Raw genomic sequence first — 16,156 nt, 5'->3', positions numbered from 1 at the left:
CGAGAACAGTGGCCTTTTGAGTCTTCTCTCCGACCGAATTCGACAGTATCTCAGCCTGGTATGGCAACTGCTCTACTCTGGACCGAAGGAACATACAGAGAGGGGTAAATACTGCCCCAGTCCATCACAGGCCATCTCTGAGGATGGCCCTGGTTGCCCTGTTAACTGAGCCAGAGGTCATCAGCTGCAGTCAGAGGCAAGGTGGCAGATGAGAGAGGTTTCCTTCCACATCAAGGTAGCATTTGATCAGGTTGGTTCACTGCCCCAGTCCATCTTCACAGTACGTTGCTTCAGGAAGGCTAACAGTGTCGTCAAGGATGCCTGCACTCCTGGCCATTCCCTTCTCCCTCTTCTACCTTCTGGGTGAGCTTACAGGAGCTTGAAAGCCTGGACGTCCAGACTTAACAACACTTCTTCCCCACTGTTATCAAACTCTTGAACCAGTCACCTTCCCGGTGGTGCTGCCACGTTCTCAGACTCTTAATGCTACCTCTCTCTGTTAATCCATTATTGTCACTTCAGCATTTCTTTTTGCACTACTTCAGATTACACTAATTCTTTGCATCGTTCTTTTGCTTTGTGCTTGTCGCTGTATTTATTGTTGAATTTACTTATTCCCATGTAAACTGTGAGCAAACAAGGAATTTCATTGCACCCTGCTGTATATGATATTAAACTAATGTAATCCAGCCCTCTTGGCACACATTTCAATGTCCAGAAGGAGTCTAATATAAGAAACCCCTTGCATGGGGACTGACATATTGAAGAAACCTACATCTATCAGGGAAGTATTCAAGAATGAGCCCGATTAGAGGTGGAACCCTTGAGGTTGTGTGCTTCAACCATTACCACAACAACTTGCACGTGGAGAATCTAAAAGCACAAAGAAAAAGCTGCAGAAGCTGCAAATCTGAAATAAAAACAGAAAATGCTATGAAGGATCTTGACCTGAAACGTTGACCGTCCATTACCCTCCATAGATGCTGCCTCTTGTGTCTCCAGGACTAAAACCACTCAGCAGGTCAGGCAGCATCTGTGGAAAGAGAAATAGAATTAACCCTGTTTTCTCTCTAAAGATTCTCGCCAGAGTATTTCCTGAATTTTCTGTTTTACTCCATTGACCAGGTTTACCAGAGTTGCTTGAAAACTAACCTGATCAAATGCTGCCTTGATGTGGAAGGAAGCCTCTCTCATCTGCCACCTTGCCTCTGACTGCAGCTGATGACCTCTGGCTCAGTTAACAGGGCAACCAGGGCCACCCTCAGAGACTGCAGATGCTGGAATCTGGAGCAGGAAACAAACCGCTGAAGGAACTCGGGGTCAAGCCGCATCCTGTTAGGGGAAAAGAGTGGCTGACGTCTCAGGCCAAGACCCTGCATCAAGACTGAGAGCAGACCGTCTTCAAGGTGTCCTACATCAACCGGTCAAGTGACAGCCTCTCCCAGGCCTGCACCCTCTGTCACCTCGAAGGGCTAGGCTCATGTGAGAGACACCACCTCCGAGACCCCTTCCAGGGTAGGGGAGTCTAAAACCAGAGGGCGTAGGTTTAAGGTGAGAGGCAAAAGATTTAAAGGGGATCTGAGGGGTAAGTTTTTCCACACAGGCTGGTGGGGCTATGGAACGAGCTGCCAGAGGAAGTGGTAGAGGCGGGTACAGTTACAGTGACATTCTCTCTCCTCTTCCATTGGGTAGAAGATACAGGAGCCCGAGGGCACGTACCACCAGGCTCAAGGACAGCTTCTACCCCACTGTGATAAGACTATTGAACGGTTCCCTTATACGATGAGATGGACTCTGACCTCACGATATACCTTGTTGAGACCTTGCACCTTATTGCACTGCACTTTCTCTGTAGCTGTGACACTTTACTCTGTACTGTTATTGGTTTTACCTCTACTACATCAATGCACTGTGTACTAACTCAATGTAACTGCGCTGTGTAATGAATTGACCTGTACGATCGGTTTGTAAGACAAGCTTTTCACTGTACCTCGGTACAAGTGACAATAATAAACCAATACCAATACCAAAAGCACATTTGGGGAGGTACATGGATAGAAAAGGCCTATAGGCCAAACACAGGCAAACGGGACCAGCTCAGATGGACATCTTGGTCAGCATGGGCAAGTTGGGCGGAAGGGCCTGTTTCCGTGCTGTATAACTCTGACTCAAATCACAGTCCCGATTCAGGGTTTCAACCCGAAATGCTGACAATTCCTCCCACAGATGCTGCTCAACTCGCTGAGTTCCTCCAGCAGGTTGTTTTTTTTTGCTTAAGGACCACTTTGAGGACCACCTTAGCCTCATAATGTTATCATACAGGTCAGGTCACCAATCACTGCTCCGCAGAAATGTCACAGCCTTTAAAGAAGAGTTTCAGAGTTGCTGAAAGTTTCCAGAAGTTGAGATCAGAATATCATTAGTCTTAATGACTTCAGCCAGTTTTGTATCTCCAAGGATTCCTGTCAGACAAGCAGATGGCATTCATGTTTAAAACATGACAGAGCTCAGAGGAAGACAGATACAATCCGTGTCAGAACCAGTACCTCTCAAAATCACATTCCCAGAACAGGAAAGCTGGATGGCAAGGATTCCTCAGGGAAACATCTGGGTGCTTTTGGAGTATACTTTTCACCGATCATGAGTACCACGGAGCTGTTGCCAGTGCCTAAGAGTCATGGGACTGGAGACTTAGCTGGCTCCCTCCTTCCCAAAACAGAGTCCCTTGGGAGGAGAGGTCTTCTGGGCCGCCTTAGAGACTTTCCTCCTCACTCACACTTCACCCCCATTCTGTAGATGACGGTCTGTATCTATAAGGTGAATTTGTGAATTAGGCCTGTTTATTCTGTGGATCTATTGGTATTGGTTTATTATTGTCACATGTACTGAAATACAGTGAAAGGCTTTTGTTTGCATTGCCCTCCGGACAGATCATTCCATACATAAGTACATCGAGGTTATAAAAAAGGAAAACAGAATGCGGAATATCGTGTTACAGCTGCAGAGAAGGTGCAGTGCAGGCAGACAAAGTGCAAGGGCCACAATGAGGTAGACTGCGAGATTCCAAGAGTTCATCTTTTAGCGTATGAGAGGACCATTCAAGAGTCTGATAACAAAGTCAATCAAATTTATTGTCATATGCATGAGTACGTGCGTGCACAGGTGCAATGAGAAACTTACTTGCAACAGCATCACAGGCACAGAGCATCAGATATGCAGCATTCACAAGAAAAACAGAAACATAAGTTACACACAATTTGTACAAGAATTTTGAAAGCAACGGGATAGATGGTAGTGTAGCAGTTAGCGTGACGCTATTACAGTGCCCACGACCTGGGTTCGATTCTGGCTGCTGTCTGTAAGGAGTTTGTATGTTCTCCCCATGTCTGCGTGGGTTTCCTCCGGGTGCTCCGGTTTCCTCCCACATTCCAAAGACGTACGGATTAGGAAGTTGCGGGCACGCTATGTTGGCGCCGGAAGCGTGGCGACACTTGCGGGCTGCCCCCAGAACACTCTACGCAAAAGGTGCATTTCACTGTGTATTTCGATGTACGTGTGACTAATAAAGTAATCTAATCTGGAAGCTGTCCTTGAGTCAGGTAATACATGTTATCATGCTCTTATATCTTCTGCCCGATGGGAGGGGGGGAGTAGAGAGTGAAAGAGTGTTTCTGTTTGTACAGTCTAGAAACTTGTTGTTCCTGTTGTTTTTTATAGTATGAATTAGCCCGTTCACTTTGTGCTTCAAAAATGCCAGTGTCATTCTCAGTGTTGGGTGGATATTTTCCCTTTTGTCCTTCCTGTAGAGGTTGTAGAGTCATACAGCACAGAAACAGACCTCTCAAACCACTGCGTCCAAGTTTTAAGTCCAATCCAAAAGCAGTCCTCCTCAGCAACTCTGACAGTACAGCCCTACTGCAGTTATTGCACTAAAGTGTCAGCTTGGATGATGTGCTCATGTTATTTGTATGAAAGTATCTAGAAAACCTATAACCCTCCACTGGTACACTGTGATCATCCTGTGGGCCTCTCATGTTACAATCTTGAATCACAAATTATTCCCTTTTTCTTGAGCATCACTCATTTTAAATTGCTTGGTTGCTGAGGCCCACATTGTCAGCACTGAACACAACATACGCAGGCTGACAGGTCTGGAAATGGCATCTCCCTCTACCCCTGAACCAGAGGATCAGAGCAACATCGCTGGCCAGCTATGGCAGCATCTTACTGAAACGTCACTCAAAAGGCAAGCAGGTCAAATTGGGAAGTGGGTGAGGGAAGGGATTAAGTCGACTGGCGTGGATAAAGAGAGAAAGATAAACAGAAAGGCTGATGAGAACAGACAGATAATTGAGCCAGACTAATCCCGGATTCAAATTCCGCCAAGGCTGTCTGCTTTGAGAAGGAGAGACAGATTGATCTGCCGTGCTAATGCTGCCTTTGCTTGCAGGCTCTGGATACAACAGCCTTTGAACACTCCAGAGAATCCTATGCTTTGTGAAACCAATGTTATTAATTACATCTCAGCCTCACTGTCCCAAAGCAGCATATTTTAGAACATTACAAACCACTTTGCAGCCAATGACGGTACATTTCCAGCCGCTTCGCCGTAGTAATGCTGGAAACCCCTGAGCCAAGTTGGGCAGAGCATGATCCCATAAGCAGTGATGTGATAAGGTAATTGTTTTTCAACTATTTTGATATTGTCACAGAGTCACCTAGTCATATAGCACAGAAATAGCCCAACGTGTTCATGCCGACCAGGATGACTACCGGAGCAAGTCCCATTTGCCTGTGTTTGGCCCGTAGCCCTCTAAATTTTCCTATCCACATAACTGCCCAAATGTCTCTTAAACACTGTGATTGTACCTGCCACTACCACTTCCTCTGGCAGCCCATTCCATACACCCACCACCCTCTGTGTGGGAATAAGTTGTCCTTCAGATCCCTTATAAATCCTTCCCCTCTCACCTTAAATCTACATCCTCTTGTTTTAAGCTCTATCTTGTGTCCAGAACACCGGAAAGAATATCTGTATTCTTCATTGAAACGTTGTCAAGTGATCTTCTACATCCATCTGAGATCACAGAGGACTGGGTTTAACCCCCTGTCTGAAAAACAGCAACCCCACCCCCCCCCCCCAACCCCAGCACTCCATCAGTACCACACCTGGCCTTTTACTCTCCAGCCTCTGCAACGGGAATTGAACCCACGACCCATTGATTCAACAGAGGGAGAGCAACCAATCAGCCGCACTGGCATGTCTAGGGCTGAGGGGAAGTTACTGGAGGAGGCGCCACAGAAAGTCATGTGGCAAAAGGGTGTCCATAAGGCTGAACGAGGGACTCCTGCAGAAGCATGTCAAGTGTGAACAGAGTGTGATCTCTATCGGTACATAACACAGTATCCAGGGGTGTATCACTGAGTCAGGCCCATATCTGGAATTTTTTATTCATTCCAGGGATGTGGGCTTCACAAGCATTTAATTGCCCGTGAGAAGGTGGCGGTGAGCTGCCTTCTGGAACCGCTGCAGTCCGTGAGGTGTGGGTGCACCCACAGTGCTGTTAGGGAGTTCCAGGACTTTGACTCGGTGACGGTGAAGGGACAGTGATATATTTCCGAGTCGGGACGGTGTGCGGCTCGGAGGGCGACTCGCAGGGGGTGGTGTTCCACGAGCTTTTGCTGCCCTTGTCCTTCTCGCTGGGAGAGGTGGTGGGTTTGGAAGGTGCTGCCTGAGGAGTCTCGGTGAGTTGCTGCAGTGCATCCTGTCGATGGGACAGACTGCTGCTGCTGTGTGTCGGTGCTGGAGTGAGTGAGTGGGTGTGGATGGGGAGCCTGTCAGGTGGGCTGCTGTGTCCTGGATGGTGTCGAGCTTCTCGAGTGTTGTTGAAGCTGCCCTCGCCCAGGCACGTGGAGAGCGTTCCCTCACACTCCTGACTTGAGCCTGTAGATGGTGGACGGGCTTTGGGGAGTTAGGAGGTGAGATACTCACCACAGCATTCCTCGCCTCTGACCTGCTCTTGTAGCCACATCGTGTATGTGGTAACTCCAGTTCAGTTTCTGGTCAATGGTAACCCCCAGGATATTGACAGTGGGGGGATTCAGTGATGGTGATGCCATTGAATGTCAAGGGGTGAGAGCTGGGTTTTCCCTTGTTGGATATTATCACTGCCTGGCACTGGTGTGGTGTGAACATTACTTGTGAGCTCTCAGCCCCCGCCTGGATATTGTCCTGGTCCTGCTGTATTTGGATGTGGACTGCGTCATTATCTGAGGAGTTGCAAATGGTGCTAAACATTTTGCGATCACCAGCGAACGTCCCTACTTCTGACCTTACAATTGGAGGAAGGTCATTGATAAAGCTGCTGAAGATGGTTGGACCTAGGACACTACCCTGAGGAGCTCCAGCAGAGATGTCCTGTGGCTGAGATGATTGACCTCCGACCACCACAACTATCTTCCTTTGTGCTAAATATGCTTCCAAGCAGCAGAGGGATTTCCCCCTGATTCCCAGAAATGTTTCACACGTGCTGAACAGTAACCCTTCCTCCATCGTAACCGTGGAGACACGACACCGCAGATGCTTGAATCTGGAGCTAGAAACAAACTACTGGAGGATCTCAACAGGTCGAGCAGCATCCGTGAGGGAGAAGGGAATTGTCAGCACCTCCAGAGGAACAATACCTTATATCCCACCTGCGTGATCCTCAAACCAATGGGACAAACATGGAATTTTTCAATTTGTGGTAACCCTTACCTCCTGCGTTCCCCTCTCTTTTCCACCTCCTTTTCTCCCATTTTTGTCCCCTTTACCACCCCTCCTCCAACCCCCATCATCCATGTTCACCCCCCCCCCCACCCGATACCACCCACATACTTCACCCACCGGATCCCCTCTCCCATCTGGTTCTACCTGCCCTCTCCCTCTCCCCTAATGGTTCCCATTATCACCTTCCTTATTTATCGGATGGACTCTGTCTACACTTCTCGCTGTCTCGGTAAAGCAGCCAGCGTAATCAAAGACCCCACCCACCCCGGACGTTCTCTCTTCTCCCCCCTCCCATCAGGCAGAAGATACAAAAGCCTGAAAGCACGTACCACCAGGCTCAAGGACAGCTTCTATCCTGCTGTTATAAGACTATTGAACAGTTCCCTAGCACAATAAAATGGATTCTTGACCTCATAATCTACCTCGTTATGACCTTGCACCTTATTGTCTGCCTGCACTGCACTTCCCTGTAGCTGTGACATGTTACATTCTGTATTGTTTTACCCTGTACTACCTCAGTGCACTGTGTAATGAATTGACCTGTACGATCAGTATGCAAGACATGTTTTTCACTGTACCTCGGTACAAGTGACAATAATAAACCAATCCCACTGGTATCCTTTGTGTTCCCACTTACCGCCCTCCAGCAGCTTTATCCACCTTCATCCTCCCCTCCCACCTGTCTCCATCTACCTCCACCTATCCCCTACCTTTCCCCGTCTCCCAACTCCACCACTCCCCACACCTGGCTCAATCCGTCCGCCATCCTTCAACCCTCCTCGGTCCACCGATCACCTCCTGGCCCCAGGCCCACCCCTCCCCCTGTCCTCTTTATACCGTCCATCTCCCCTCTCCACCCTCAGTCCTGATGCCGGGTCTCAACTCGAAATGTTGATTTGAGATGTTCCCGCTCCCCCCACAGATGCTGCTCGACCCACTGAGTTCCGCCAGCAGTTTTTGCTCCATTGTAACCTTTGTGGCATCATCTCAGGAGGTCTTGCCTCATTAATATACTCTTCTGTTGCTAGGCTGGGCACATACTTTTCAGACATGCTACATATATTCTAGTTTAATCATTGCTGGACTAAATCATGCCTTCTTCACACCAATTTTTGTGACATCTGGAAACTTGGATATGTGACTCTTTATTGTGTCATCCGGATTAATAACAAAATTCAGTGAATTGCTCAGATCCAGGTGAGTCACTGGGAGATACAGCAGGGAAACAGGCCCTTAGGCCCTTCGGCCCTTCGTGTCTGTGCCAACCACCAATTCACACTAATCCTACACTAAACTCATTTTTTTATTCTCCTCTGTGGTTACTTCAAGTAAGGAATCTCCCATTTCTCCCAGAGGGATGTGAGTCTTTGAATATCTTTAAGGCAGATGTTGATAGATTCCAGATAAGGTTACCATGGAAGGACAGGTATTGTTACAATCAGATTAGCCCACATGTTAATCAATGGTATAGTGTGCTGGAGAGGTGGATTCCTGCTCCTAATTCGCTGTATTTCCTTCCCATTCAACATTGCTCCTGCTCTCTGCCTTTCAGTGAGCAACCAGTCACCTAACCAGCTCAATAATTTATCTTCAGTTCTGTAAGCTTTCATTCGAACTCCTGGTCTCTGACATCGACTCGAACTGAATGTTTTCACAAAGGAATTTTACACCACATCCAGAGATGTTCCTCTATTCATTAATTATTTCCTCAAAAAAATTCAATTAGGTTTGTTAGACATGACCAACGTTTTACAAACCCACATTGCCTCTCGCTAATAAGATCACATTTCCATTTCTGCTCAGTCTGCCTGCCCTTAATTGTAAATTCCGATAACTTTCCCACAGCAGATGTTCGACTAACAGGTGTATAATTTTCCTGGCCTCTTGCTCTCACCTTTCCTAATTAATGGAGCTGCATTTCCAATTTCTAATTTGAAGAGTCAAATCTTGTTTTGAAAGAGCTTTGGATAATAAAGGCAAAGCTATCTGCAACCTTCCTCCGCTGCATCCTTTAAAACCCTGAAGCTGAAGCCATCGAATCCTGGGGATTCGTCGGCCTTTAATGCCGCACGTCCTAATGCTACCTTTTGTACATTACAGGTCGTCCTCATTCTACAAACACCCAGCTTACGGACAACCCTACACATGAACAAACTCCCATAATATCATTAAATTGAAAACCCCAAGGTACGTACATACATTCATTCCTGGGAACGGCAGAACTACTTCCCTCTCTCCTTCCACTTTTAGTAATGGGACTTTCTCTCATTCTTATGTGCTTTTGATACCATTTGTTATGATACTATGGAGGTATGGTTGCCATAGTGAGTGATTTTTGTGTATTTTCTGACTTGCGGACAAAATTGACCTGTAAAAATGGAACCCATTCGATAACAGGCCTGTATTAGTTTCCCTAAAATTTTCTACATTGAAAATCATGCTTAGAATCACACTAGTGAACCCTCCAGGCATCAGTGACAACTGTCTAATTATAGTTACAAATATTTAGCAATGTGCATCATTAAAGGGTAATGCATATTAAATGGCTGAACTCCTGTGGAGAAGGAGACATGGGTGGTTGTAGCAGGAGGAACAGGTGGTTTGAGATTACTTGATTATAGTACAGGTTGTACTGGATCAAACATTTCCTTGGAGACTGAGGTAGTAAACAAGAGCTTTTATCGGGAAACAGTCTGATGCCTAATTCCACCACATGGAAATGGGGGAAATTCCACAGTCTTGGATCCGATTCTGGATCAAATTTTGAACCTTGCAAGTATTTTTCAGTGTTGGATGTCCATCTGGTGACACACACACGCACGCACACGCGCACACACACACACACACACGCACACCAGCTTCGCAGATAATGCAGTCAGTCTAACATTACATGGTTGTGGAGCACCCACACTCAGTCCGCAGAGGCAACACTCAGTATTACCCTGTGATCGGGAAGTGAGAGTAGGAGCTTGCTGAAACAAAGGCAGCGCGTAAATTCTGTCACAAAGATATCCCGTTTAGCTCAGAAGGGAACTGTGGCTTTCCCATTTCCTCATCCATTTCCCACACCTCTGCTCCCACCCCCTCTCTGGAAGGGATCGAGGATAGAGTTCCCCAAGTCCTCACCTTCCGCCCCACCAGCCTCCACCTTCAACAGATCATTCTCCGCAGTTTCCTCCACCTTCAAACGTTCCACCACCGGACACATCTCCCCCTCTCCTCTCAGCAGTGCACAGGGACCATAACCTTCATGACTCCCTGGTCCGCACTTCCATTCCCACCAATCAGCCCCCTCTTTATGACACTTTCCCCTGCAACCAATGTTTGTCCCCTTTGACTCTCACCAACTTTTATCATTGCACCACAGAAAGCATCCTGTCTGGATGTGTCACGGCTTGGTACGGCAACTGCTCTGCCCGGGACCGCAAGAAGCTGCAGGGAGTTGTGGACACAGCCCAGCGCATCACGGAAACCAGCCTCATCTCCATGGACTCTGTCTTTACCTCTCACTGTCTTGGTGAAGCAGCCAGCATAATCAAACACCCCACCCACCCAGGACATTCTCTCTTCTCTCCTCTTCCATCGGGTAGAAGATACAGGAGCCTGAGAGCACGTACCACCAGGCTCAAGGACAGTTTCTACCCTACGGTGATAAGACTACTGAACGGTTCCCTTATAGGATGAGCTGGACTGTGACCTCACGATCTACCTTGTTGTGACCTTGCACCTTATTGCACTGCACTTTCTCTGCAGCTGTGACACTTTACTCTGTACTGTTATTGTTTTTACTTGTACTACATCAATGGACTCTATACTAACCCAATGTAACTGCACTGTGTAATGAATTGACCTGTACGATCGGTATGCAAGACAAGTTTTTCACTGTACCTCGGTACAAGTGACAATAATAAACCAATACCAATACCAAATACCAATGCAACACTTGTCCTCTCACCTCCTCCCTTCCCACCATCCAGGGACTCAAACGGACTCTCCAGGTGAAGCAGTGATTCCCTTGCACTTCTTCCAATCCACTCAATGCATTCAGTGTTCACAATGCAGTCTGCTCTACATTAGAGAAAGCAAATGCAGACTGCATGATTGCTTTGCGGACACTTGCGTACGGTACGCAGGGGCCACCTTGAGCTCCCCATTGCTGCCACTTTAATTCCCCATCCCTCTCCCAATCCAACCTATCACTCTGTGGCCTTCTATGTCGTCACAATGAGGCCCAATGCAAGCTTGAGGAACAGCACCTCATCTTCTGTCTGGGCACGTTGGAGACACATGTGGGGAATGAACAAGGTGTTGGTGAGGGTTGCACCAACCACAGAAGAAGGGGAAGCCTCGTTTCCTGAAAAAGGAGGACATTTCAGGTGTTCTGGAACGGAAGGCCTCATCTCGAGAACAGATGCGGCGGAGACAGAGAAACTGAATAAAGGGATGGCGTTCATGCAAGAGACAGGGTGGTAGGACGAGTGGTCCAGGTAGCTGTGGGAGGCAGTGGATTTACAGTATATGTCAGCGGATAGTTTGTCTCTGGCAATGGAGGCAGAGAGATCCAGGAAGGGAGAGAAGTGTCAGACATGGTCTAAGTGAATTTGAGGGTTGCGTGGGAGTGATTGACAAAGCTCAGCACAGGTGAAGTTAGCAGCACCAATGCTGTTGTCGATGTAGCGGAGAAAGAGTAGGGGAGTGATGCCACAGTAGGTTTAGAACAAGGTCCGTCCCACACAGCCAACAAAAAGACAAGCATAACTAAGGGCCGACGAGAGTGCCTGTGACTACACTTCTTATTTGTAGAAAGTGAGAGGAAGCTAAAGAGAAGTTTTTCAGGATAAGAACAAGTTCTGCCAGGCAGATGAGAGTGTCAACGAAGAGGAACCAGTTGTATCTATGTTCCAGAAAGAAGTGGAGCTTCTTTCTAAGACCTTCCTCATGGGCAGTGGAGGTGGATGGGGACCGGGCATCCATGGTGGACAGAGGTAGATTTCCCTTGGTCCTTACCTTTCACCCCGTGAGCCTCCACATCCAGGGTCATTTCCACCAGCTGCTATGCGATCCCACCACCAGCCCACATCTCCTCCACCGCGCTCCCCTTCTGCTTTCGGCAGGGACCACACTCTCTGTGACTCTCTGCTTCACTCACCCCGTCCCCACACCTCCTCCCTCACCACCATCCAGGAACATAAACAGCCTTTCCACGTGAGGCGGAGATTCACATGCACCTCCTCCCTCCTCGACCACTTTATCCGGTGCTCGCCGTGTGACCTCTTCGACAGCAGTGAGACCAAGCATAGACTGGGCATCTGTTTTGGCCAAGCACCCGCGCTCTGTCTGCATTGCTCATCCTGAACCCCCAGTTGTATGTCATTTCAGCTCCCCTCCCCATTCCCACACTGACCTGTCAGTGTCATGGTTCTGAGTGCTGGTCCTCGATTTGGCCCCATTAATGGTGCCTTGTTATGCAGCACATGATTTCCATGCACTACTAATTGCATAATAACACACACCTGAGTTCCATCAGGAGACTAGTATTAGAACCTGGTTTCACTAGCACTAGTTGCCAGAGTATTGGTCAAACTTTGGGTATATTATGTCTCCTGGCTGCTTAAAGCTGGCAACTCTAGAGCTGTCCTGGTTTTGCCGTTTCTCCTGCTTCCATGTTGGGACTCTGCCTCGGAGCCCTGAAGCAAGATTCCTCCTGGTTGCTGCCTGTGTTTGGCTCTGAGGAAGCATCCCGACTCCAGTCTCGTACTGGTATTCTGCATTTGGGTTCTCTGCAATCTCGCTCTTTGTTTGACACTGTGACAGTCTGTCCTTGGCCTCCTCTACTGCCAGGGTGGAGAAAAACAAACTAGAGGAACAGCACCTCGTACTCCCCCCACCCCCTGGGGTAGTCTACAAGCCAAAGGTATGAATGTTGAATTCTCCATTTTCAGGTAACCTGCACCCCCTGTGTTTCTTTCTCTCTCCTGACCCATCCAGGTTCTCTCACCTCCCCTCTTTGTTTCAAACACCCCTCCCCACCACAGGCCCCCATTACCAATTCTTTCCCCTCACCTCCTGCCTGATGGGAGCTGAGAGAAGATGGCATAGCCCGGATGGTGGGGATCTTTGATGACGGACGTTGCCTTCTTGAGGCAGCGCCTCCTGCAGATACTCCCGATGGTGGGGAGGGATGTGCCCGGGATGTATGGGCTGAGTCCACACTCTCTTCAGTTTCTTACACTCCTGCGCATTCGAATTGCTGTACCAGACCGTGATGCAACTGGTCAGGATACTTTCAGCAGTAGTGTTCAAATCTGCCCATCACCCTTCCCTTACCTGGTTTCACTTACTGATCCGAGTCTCCCTTTCTTATCAGACTCCAGCGTCTGAAGCCCTTCGTTGCCTCCACATCACCTCCCTGCCTCTGTGTCTACCTCCCCTTCCCCCATCTGGCTCCACCTGCCCATTGTCCCCCTCCTCACCTGGTTCCACCTATCACCTGCCAGCTCCTGCCTCACCCCCTCCCTCTCACTTTATACTGGGCTATCGCCAGTGACGCAGGACTGAGTCTCAATTATCTCCTTGCCTCCACAAATGTTACCTGACCCACTGAACTCCTCCAGCAGTTTTTCTTTTGCCGGGCATGGTCGCACCCTTCTCAGAGTTTTATTTGCTGACGACACACTGCTGTTGGACAAATCGCAGGTGGGGGTGAGTCAGTGTACAGGAGTGAGATAGGACACCTGGTTGAGCAGTGCCGTGACACAACCTGGATATTTTAAGATATTTCTTTCGATATACATGTACATCGAAACACACAGTGAAATGCACCTTTTGCGTAGAGTGTTGTGGGGGCAGCCCGCAAGTGTTGCCACGCTTCTGGTGCCAACATAGCAGGCCCACAACTTCCTAACCTGTACGTCTTTGGAATGTGGGAGGAAACCGGAGCACCCAGAGGAAACCCACGCAGACACATGGGGAGAACGTACAAACTCCTTACAGACAGCAGCCAGAATTGAACTGGGGTCGCTGGCACTGTAATGGTGTTACACTAACTGCTACACTACCGTGTTATTGAGTTGTTATGATCGAACACAGCGTGGGAACAGGCCCTTCAGCCCGCCATGTCTGTGCTGACCATGATGCCAATCTAAACTAATCCCATCTGCCTGCACATGGTCCATATCCCTCTGTTCCTGGCCTGTTTATCTGCCTGCTAAATGCCTCTTTAACATTTCCATTCCTGGAAAAGACTCTGACCATCCACCGTATCCATGCCTCTCATAATCTTATAAACTTCTGTCAGGTCTCCCCTCAGCTTCCCGACGCTCCAGAGAAATCAATCCAAGTTTGTCCAACCTCTCAGTATAGCTAATCCTCTCTAATCCAGGCAACATCCTGGTGAATCTCTTCTGTACCCTCTCCAAAGCCTCCACATCTTTCCTGTAATGTGGCACCAGAACTGCACATGTGGCCCAGCCAAAGCTTTATATAGCTGAAACGTGACTACGTGATTCTTAGACTCTGTGCCCCAATCAATGAAGGCAAGCATGCCGTATGCCTTCTTTACAATCCTGTTTACTTGTGTTTTCACTTCTAGGGGGCTGTGGACTTGGAATCCAAGATCCCTCTCTCCATCAGTGATCCTAAGAATCCTGCCATTTTCTGTACACTCGCCCCCTACATTTGACCTCCCAAAGTTCAACACCTCACACTCTATCTGCCATTTCTCCACCCAGATCTTCAACTGATCCATATCCTGCTGTATCCTTTGGTAACCTTTTTCATTGTCCATAACGCCCTACAGAACACCACTGGTTGCTGACCTCCAGCCAGAGAAACACCCCTCCACCACTACCCTCTGTCTTTTATGGCCAAGCCAATTCTGAATCCAAACTACCAAGTCACCATAGATCCCATGCATCTTAATCTTCTGGATCAGCCTGCCATGAGGGACCTTGTCAAAAGTCCACGGAGACAACATTTACTGCTCTAGCCTCATCAATCTCTGCTGTGTTCTCCTCAAAAAACACAAGTTTGTAAGGCATGACTTGCCCCACACAAAGCCATGCTGACTAACCCTAATAAGCCCACACTCTGGCTCCAATTGTGCTCTGGAACCTCCCCCACCCCCCACAACTCTCTTCTACTCTTCCCTGACATTCAACTGCTCACATTTTCCAAAACAGTGTTCTCTGGACAGGGAACTGCAGTGGGTAGTGTGTTTCCCTGCATCAAGGATCTGAGGCCAACAACAGTGCTCCAACTGGTGTCCACCTGAGACAAAGCAACTCAATGCATCTGCAACGGTGAAAGCTCACATTGTACGTGGCTCAGTACGAGAACCAGTGCCAAACCCCAGTAACTACTGCGCCTTCTTATCCACCCAGTCTCTACTGAGTTTCTTTCACAGGTGCTTTGGTTTAGAAGCCTCGCTTGGCAGGTAGCACAACTTACTAATAGCTCAATATTGCCACATTCTCCCCAGAACATATACAGAGTTCCACTCTATTAATGGATCCTTGCTGTTACAATGGTAAATAGAAGCACACATCTCCTCCTTTATGACCTGCCTCGAAACCTACCACTCTGACTGAACTTTGGACCTCTGCCCCTCCTTTATGACCTGCCTCAAAACCTACCACTCTGACTGAACTTTGGACCTCTGCCTTGATATCTCCTTCCTTTGATCAGTGGCAACGCTCGTCTGACGACCTGATTGAAATGCAGTTTCACAGAACTCCATTCCTTTAATCACTGCATCCCACGCATATCACAAGTGAAACATGATTTTTAAAAGGATGCATTGTGTCAAGACATATGATCCCAGGAAAATACACTGGAGCCCTTCTACTCTCTAATAATGGCAACTGCTGGTCTCTTAAATATTTTAAATGTGTCATAGCACTTAAGCTTTTGCTTTCATTATGTGGAGAGATCAGACAGGCTGGGCTGGAGCGAAGGAGGCTGAGGGGTGACCTGATAGAGGTACACAAGATGATGAGGCGGGGGATGGTCAGAATTTTTTCCCATGGAAGGAGTATCCATAACAAGAGGGCATAGGTTTAAGGTGAGAGGAAGGAGATTTAAAGGGGTTCTGAGGGGTGAGATTTTTTACACAGAGAGGGGTTGATATCTGGGACGCTGCCAGAGGAGGTGGAATCAGATACAGTCACAACATCTAAGAGACATTCAGACAGACACTTCAATAGGCAGGGTGTAGAAGGATACGGTCCAAATGGGATTAGAGTAGATGGGCTATATGGTGAGCATGAATGTGGTGGGCCGAAGGGCCTGTTTCTATGCTGTACCAACCCTGTGACTCTTCCTTAATCTCTTACACCCACCCAACAGAGACTAAAGGGGGAAGAGACTTAGAGGAGATCTGAGGGGGAC

Source organism: Pristis pectinata, chromosome 13 (genome assembly GCF_009764475.1).
Source record: "Pristis pectinata isolate sPriPec2 chromosome 13, sPriPec2.1.pri, whole genome shotgun sequence".
NCBI classification, from domain to species: domain Eukaryota; kingdom Metazoa; phylum Chordata; class Chondrichthyes; order Rhinopristiformes; family Pristidae; genus Pristis; species Pristis pectinata.
The sequence above is the reverse complement of the archived record's forward strand: the minus strand, read 5'-3'. Positions refer to the sequence as shown.